The sequence below is a fragment of the Vicugna pacos genome, unplaced genomic scaffold, assembly GCF_048564905.1.
Source record: "Vicugna pacos unplaced genomic scaffold, VicPac4 scaffold_5, whole genome shotgun sequence".
NCBI classification, from domain to species: Eukaryota; Metazoa; Chordata; class Mammalia; order Artiodactyla; family Camelidae; genus Vicugna; species Vicugna pacos.
Genome location: NW_027328726.1, coordinates 352,644 through 360,143, shown reverse-complemented (window position 1 = coordinate 360,143; position 7,500 = coordinate 352,644).

Here is a 7,500-nt window from a genome sequence, read left to right as displayed (position 1 = left end):
ACACGCTGCGGCAGTCGCTCCCCGTGGCGACTGCACGCTCTGGATGGAGGAGCGGCGGCTGGGGGTTGTCCGGTACCCCCCAAGGCGCCCCTCTCAGATCGCTAGAGAAGGCTTTCTCACCGAGGGCGCATCGCCCCCTACCCAGCGGGGGCCCCCTTCAGGCCTACGGAAGTCCGCCGAGGTGGACGTCAGCGCTCGGCTGGGCAGGAGGGGCCTGCGGTAGGGGTAAGCAGCGGGCCGAAAAGCGAGCGTTCGCGGTCGGGGCCGGGGCAAGCCCGTGCCGCCTCGCGAGGAGACGCACCCAAGGCCGCGTGGGGACGAGACAGGCGCCCGCCCCCACCGGCACATCACCCGGCCCCACCACGTCCGCTCCCACGCCCGGGCGCGAGCCCCGCAGAGGGGGGGACCCACCCGGCGTGCGCCCGGCCACGTCAGTCCCCCCCGTACAGGGTGAGGACGACGACCTCGCTTACCGTCTCGACCCCTCCCCCACTGCTCAAGGGAGTGGCTCGGGACACACGACCACCGCAGGGGTTACCCGAGAGGACACGCTGGGGACGGGAAGCGATGCCACCGCTCGGCCTCGGGCACCTGAGGGACAACCTGGAGCGCTCCAGGGGCACCACAGAGGGCCAAGGCGAGACACGCTCGCACCCCGGCGAGGGGATACGTGGCGTGGCGGCGGGGGCAGCCCTCCCCCACCACGGGGGAGGGCCGCTCGCGAGACAAGACGCCGAGCAGGCGAGGAGGCGAGAGGTGTCTGCCGCGTCACAAGACCCCGGCCCCGCCGACACCACGAGGCACGGGAGACCGAGGTCGGGCCGGAGTCCGCACCCCTTCCTTGCCCCCGCCACCCACGGGCGGTGGAGGAGAGGCGAGGGGCCCGCAGGCAGAACGAGAAGAGAGGCCACGTTCACCATGAACGTCCCGTCCCTCGTCTGGCGCGGCTTAGGCCCGGCCCGGGAGAGCATGACGTCACCACATCGGTCAGGTGAGCGAGCGAGCGAGCCATGGGGCAGGGAAGCCCCAGAGCCAGAAGGGAGGGCCCGGCGAGGACAACCACCAGAGGGGGGCCTGCTTCAGCCTCGCCAGGCGCCACCCACTCCTCGTTCCTCTACGAGGAGAGTGGCCAACGACCCCAGGCGGAGAATGCCTGACACGCGGCACGGAGCCTGGGAGGGTGGGGTCGTGCCGGCCACCACCGGGTGCCTGCGGCAGGGAGCGCACGGGGTAAAAGACCCACGCCGCCACCTCACCCCACCGCCCTCGGGCCACCAGAGACCGGAGGCGGCACCACGGGCCACGTCAGCCGGACGCACACACGAGAGCCGGCGCGCAGGCCCGAGCGGGCGGCTCAAGTGTCAGAAGCAGAGTCAGCTTCTACCAGGCCAGGGCTCACGCAGAGACAAAGCCCAAGAGCCCCACACGCGTCCGGAGACCCAACACTCGGTGACAGACACCGAGAAAGACCGTGTCAGCACCTATCTGCTGGCAGAAAATGCCCAACACGAAAGGAAAAATGACAGCGCCCGGAAACGGGTCGGGTCCACGATTTGCAGGGGGGGCCCCGGGACCTCGGTCCGGCCACCTGCCCCCAGCCCTACCCCCATAAATGGCAGCCCCGAAGCTCTCGGGGGCCATCTGATCGACCGGGGGGGGGGGAGGGGGAGGGGGAGGGGTTGAGGAGGAGCAGTGGGAATGGGAAGGGACGAGAGGGAGACGGGATCGGGCCGGGGACGCCCTGCCCGTTTCTCGCCCGCGTGGCCGGGGACTCGGGGAGATGCCACAGAGGCGCCTCCGAGGAGAGGGCCCCCCACGAGGGACCGCTCCCGAGCACCGGGCCGGGGAAAGCCTGCCTCCCCCACATCCCTCGCAGGACGCCCCCGTGCCGGTCCCCGAGTCCGGGTGAAGTCTCGGTCCCTCAAATGCCACCGGAACCCACGCGGGCAGGCTTACGGGCCGGGGGGCGCCCTCCCTGGCCTCCCGCGCCAACAGGGGCCGGCCCAGCCACGTCTCCGGGTCCATCGGGACTCAGAAAACATTTCATCCAAGGAGGCGCCTCCGACGACCGGGAACCCCAGCGCGCCCGTCCCCGGCCTCACCGCACTGGGCCCGGGCCGCTCCTCGCCTCGGGAGCAGTCGTCCAAGGGACACAGACGAGGGCCGGACCACCTAGCCGCCGGCGGCCCGGGCGCGGGACACCCCGTCCCTTTCCCCCGCGGCGGCACGGCGCAGGCCGTGTCCGATCGGCTCGGGTCGGTCCCCGCGGCTGCAGGGGCACAGGCGGATGCTGGTCGACCAGGCCAGGCCACACGGCTTCCCCCTACACACGAGATCCCGGGAGCGCGGCGACAGTCACCCCCTCATCAGCCTGCGAGTCCAATCTGCGCCGAGAGCAGGACGCGCCCGCGGCTCAGCGCCACGGGGACTGTCACCGCCGGTGTCGCCAGCCTCCCCGAAGTCTGCCTCGGGCCCCGCCGCCGAGCCCCATCCCTTGCCGAGGTCGCCGACGCTCGGGAGAAGAGGGACGATCTCAAGAGCGGCAGCCAGATGGCGCCCGACAGCCGTCGCCAACGTCCCCGGAACCGATCCCGACCGCCGGCCGCCCAAACGCCCGAGACCGTCCCGGGCTGAGGCGCCGGGCGGCCGGCCGGCGCGACCCCGTGGCGTCCGCCTCGGAGCCCGCTCACCCTCGTCACGGCACGGCACGGCACGGCGGCATGAGGCGACGCGACGCGACGCGACCCACCCCGGCAGCAGATCAGGGCGGGGAGGACGGAGGGAGCCGGGGTTTGGCAAGACACGGCCGGCCGGGCGGGCGGCTGCCGCGAAGGGGACGCGCTCCCCACGCGATTCCCCGGGCGGGGGAGATCACACGGACACGCCGGCGGGTGGCCCAGAGCGACCAGGACGAGATCCCGGGTTCCCGGCGGCGGGGGGGGGGGGGGGAGGAGGGAAACAGGGAGGGAAGGCGGGGGCTGGCAAACTGAAACCAGGCGAGCGCTCCGAGAACAACGCAGGAATCGGCTTTGGAGTCCGTCCTCTCGAATGCAGGAGGTCTTTTGAAAGCAGACAGGCAAAGCCCAGAAGCTAGAAAAGAAAGGATGAAGACCGTCAACCCCATCGAAGTGGAAAGAAAAATCGATCTTGGCACAGATCGCGACAAAGCCCAAAGACAACAAATGGGCGCGTGGGGAAAACGCACTCGCGGTCGGTCGTGAGAACACGTCAGCACGGCTGACCACAACCACAGGGAGGAGGAGGAAAAACAAAAAAATGCGGGCGGCGGTTGGGGGGGGGGGCGAGTCGATAGCCACCCGCTCGGTAAATCGAGGTTCAGTGCATCTACACAGAACAACACTGTGCATGGGCATCCGCGTGTCTGTGTGTGCATGTGTGCCCGTGTCTGTGTCTGTGTGTGTGTGTCGGTGTGTGTGTTTGACACACAGTCACACGTGGACAAGGAAACTGTAGCCCCATGTGGAAAAAAAAAAAAACATGAAAACAAACGACAAAACCCACCACCAAAGGGAAATCAAGTTGTAGAACTTACTCTGGGATTTTAACAAAAAACAACAACAACAACAAACAAACAAACAAACAAACAAAAATGTAGAAAAAGCACCACCACAGCCCATCAGGGGTTCCTCTCCTAAACAGTCCAAGAACTCGGTCAACTCCACCTCCTAGAAGCCAACAAACCAATGATGAAACACGGGCAGGAGACCCAAACTGACTTTTTCAGTTTAAAAGAAAAAAAAAATTATTTTGTATCCAAATGGGGAAGGGGCGGGGGCGGGGGAGGATGGTGTGTAGAACTCAGCGGCAGAGTGCCTGTCCAGCACGCGCAAGGTCCAGGGTTCGATCTTCAGGACCTCCGTTCAAGTAAATAAGGAAGTCGGTGAGTCAGGCAATCACTAAGTCAGGCAACAAACCAGCAAAAGAAACGAATTACCTCCCCTCCCCGAATAAGCAAACAACAACCAAAAACAACAACAGCAACAAGAACAACAACAACAAAAAAAAGCCTAAATAAATAAATATATGTAAATAAGTAAGCAAGTAAATACATAAATAAGTAAACAAAAACAATTAAAAAAGGGGGAAAACGCACGCATTTCTGTTTTTAAGAGATATCCAGACAGGCCCAGAACCTGGAATCACGACAGCAAGTTCCAAAAACAAGCAGAAAGTGCCTGCTTCTGACGGAACATGTGATAGAGACCACCGTTCGATGGGGCCGGGTGGGCGGGCTGGCGGGCGGACACAGAGCTATGGACTCATACCTGACAGAATCCGCTCTCCGACAGAAGACAGAAGGCAACACGGAACAGGGGTTGGCGGTGGGGGCGAGGGGGAGAGGGCAAAACGGAGGTGGAGGAAAGCCATTAGGGAATACAGGACAGAAGTCCCTCAAAACATCCCACAGGAAACTCCTGGAAGACCCGGCAGTTCCACTAAGGGCCCGCGGATGGACGAATGGACAGTGTCACGTGGTCTGGAGAGACCTACACCTTGAGGGGATGATGTTAACCAAGTGACCTAAGTCCAAGAGGGATGTTGTCACTTCGAGGCAGAATCCCCAAGACAATACGCAGGAACACATGCAAGGAAGCTGAAACAGGCTCATGGATACCAAGAAGGAACAATGAGTGCAATGGGTGAGGGAGAGGAATAAGTACAAGCTTCCAGTTATCTCCAATTATTAAATACATTAATCACGGGTTGTCATGGACAGCAGGGCGAGTCGAGTCAATCCATACTATTGTCATGACGCTGTCCGGTGACGGATCCGTAACCAGACTCATCGCGGTGATCATCGTGGAACATGGAAGAATCCCGAATCGCTATGTTGGACACGTGAAAACTGACATCCTATTGCCAGGTCAATTATGAGAGAGAGTAGGGGAGAGAGAGAGAGAGAGAGAGAGAGAGAGAGAGAGAGAGAGAGAGAGAGAGAGAGAGAGAGAGAGAGGGAGGGAGGGAGGGAGGGAGAGAGAGAGAGAGAGAGAAAATTCTCACTGTCTTCCCAAAAAAAAAAAAAAGAGTTCAAAAAGAGTTCAGTGAGATAAAGAGTGGATGTAGGTGAGGGCAATAGGTGGAGGAGCTGAAAACCACGACGGCGACACATGTGCAGCATCCCACACGGTGGCAGTGTGGTCCTATGCATGCTCAGCCGTCTCCTAGCCACCTCCAAGTTGACATCCAGGGTCATCCTTTTAGGTTTCGTGGCTGCACTTTCGTCTGTCTCGGGTAATACTCTCTCTTGATTTTCCATGGGGGAAGGGAGGTGGGGTGGCCGGGCGGGCCACACCACGACACACCGCGTCGCGCGTGACCTGGATAACAGATACACACCCGTCCACCACCCACGGGCTCCGAAATCTGTCACTGGTCACGACGCACACTTCCTCGGTCCTTTACGGAGCGATGGCGGACCGAACAGGCAGCGGCCAACTTTGCCGTGCACACAATGACACTTCATCCCTCGTGGAAACAAACTGATGACGAGACAGCATGGTCAGGGGGCGGGTGTCCTTTCAGGAAGACACAGTCATTGAAAGTCCTGCGCACGGGAACTGGGCCAAGGGAGATCTCCATCACCCTACCCAACCCCGATCCAAATTCTCATTCGGGCAGCTAAGGGTCAAGGTCAAAGTTTCTTTCTTCCCGGGGCGGGGGCGGGGGGGGATCCTTTTGGGCCTCGATGGTTGTTCAGCTGGAGAGATCACCCTTGGGCTGCACATACATTTCGGGGTGGTCCATAGGGCTCCACGACAGTCCCGCCACCAGGCAGATGGTTCCACCTGATGAAACCGGTCTGGTCTTTCGTTCCAGGAAGACAAAGGTCCGTGGCCGAAGCCAACGAGAAACCCCGGGTGTGAGTCCGGAGCGCCACCACTCTGGAAGATGTCTAGGCGTCGGGCTCGAAGAGGCTCGGGCGGCCTGAAAAACGCATGCGGGTTCAGGTCCACTTTCCAAGTGGCCTCCACAGCAATGGGCAGGAGGAGGGTCTCGAGAGGGGACACGGCAGTGATCTCTCTCCAGCAGATGTCCAGCTGCTCAGTCCGGCTCGGCGGGGCTTCAGGGAAAGGGCGGCTTTGGTTCTCGAGGATGCCAAGTCCAAAGCGGGAGAACCATGGGCAACGGGAGTCGGAAGAGCGTTGGCCAACTATCGGAGAAAACTCGAAGCACGCGTGACGTGGCCCAGCGTATCAGTGGAAGGCAGGGCGGGGTGGGGAGGGGGAGGGTGGCGGGAAGCACGCAAAGATGATGACACAGAACCGCATTCTCATCTCTATCACGCTGTACGAGAGTTTCCACTGAGACATGCTCCCCTTCCCCTGGTCTCTCCAAGGACGCGCATTTCTACCAAAAATCACCCCCATTCAGACTTGTCAGCTGGCCAGATCAGCATGCTTCCACGAAATTCGGCCTGAAGATGGACAGAAGTCCATTAAGCATAGCCATCGCCCCTAGAGGCTCTCGGACACCCGCTCTGCTGGAACGTTTCCTAAGGACGGCAGACGAAGATGGTCTCCACATGCTTTCCAGGAGACGTTCCTCAGAACGAGACCGTGACTATTCCGGAGACCGTGACTATTCCGAAGCAAGCCCGAATCGGTCACAGCAAATGTTCACGAGGAAGTCACGGTGAACCATCTGGGACACAAGTGTTTCCCAACCGGTCCACGTACGGACACGATTTGGTCCTAGCCAGAAACAGACACTTTCTCCTCACAGCATCCTTTTGTTTTGTTTTGTTTTGTTTTGTTTTGTTTTGTTTTGTTTTATTTTATTTTATTTTATTTTACTTGTATGTATATATGTATGTATGCACATACGTATGTATGTATGTATGTACGTACGTACGTATGTAAGTAAGTAAGTATGTATGTATTCCGGTCTGTCTGTCTGTCTGTCTGTCTGTCGGTCCATCCGTCCTCCGAAGGTATACCAGTCATGTCGGCCAACACACTGACAGATCTCGAGTCTTTCCTATCAGAAGGATATCAAAGCACGTCCCCTTCGACTCATGGAGCCAGGAACGAACGCTTCCGTATCTCATCTTCTTTGGAAACGATCTAAACATTCCAGGGATGTCGCCAGACGCTCCAGTTGCAAGGGACCAAAAACTACGTGGAGGAGGCACCAATTTTTCAGAGACGGGCCGCCTCCGCCCCCCCCCCCCAACACACACACTACCCCCCAGGACTGCTTGGGATGTGAACACTTCCTGAGACTTGAGACCGAGCCAGCCATCGCTCCCAGACTCTTTATTTTATTTTATTTTATTTTATTTTATTTTATTTTATTTTATTTTATTTTATTTTTCTGGCTGACACATTTCATGACAGAGGTAACCCACAGGAACTTCAAGGATTCGGGGTAAACCTAGGGAGGCAAAAAGTTTCACCTCGAACGCTGCTCGTCACAATCAAGACATGGCTCTTTTCACGAGACCAATCCCTTGACATTTGGTTTTCTGGATGGAAGGAT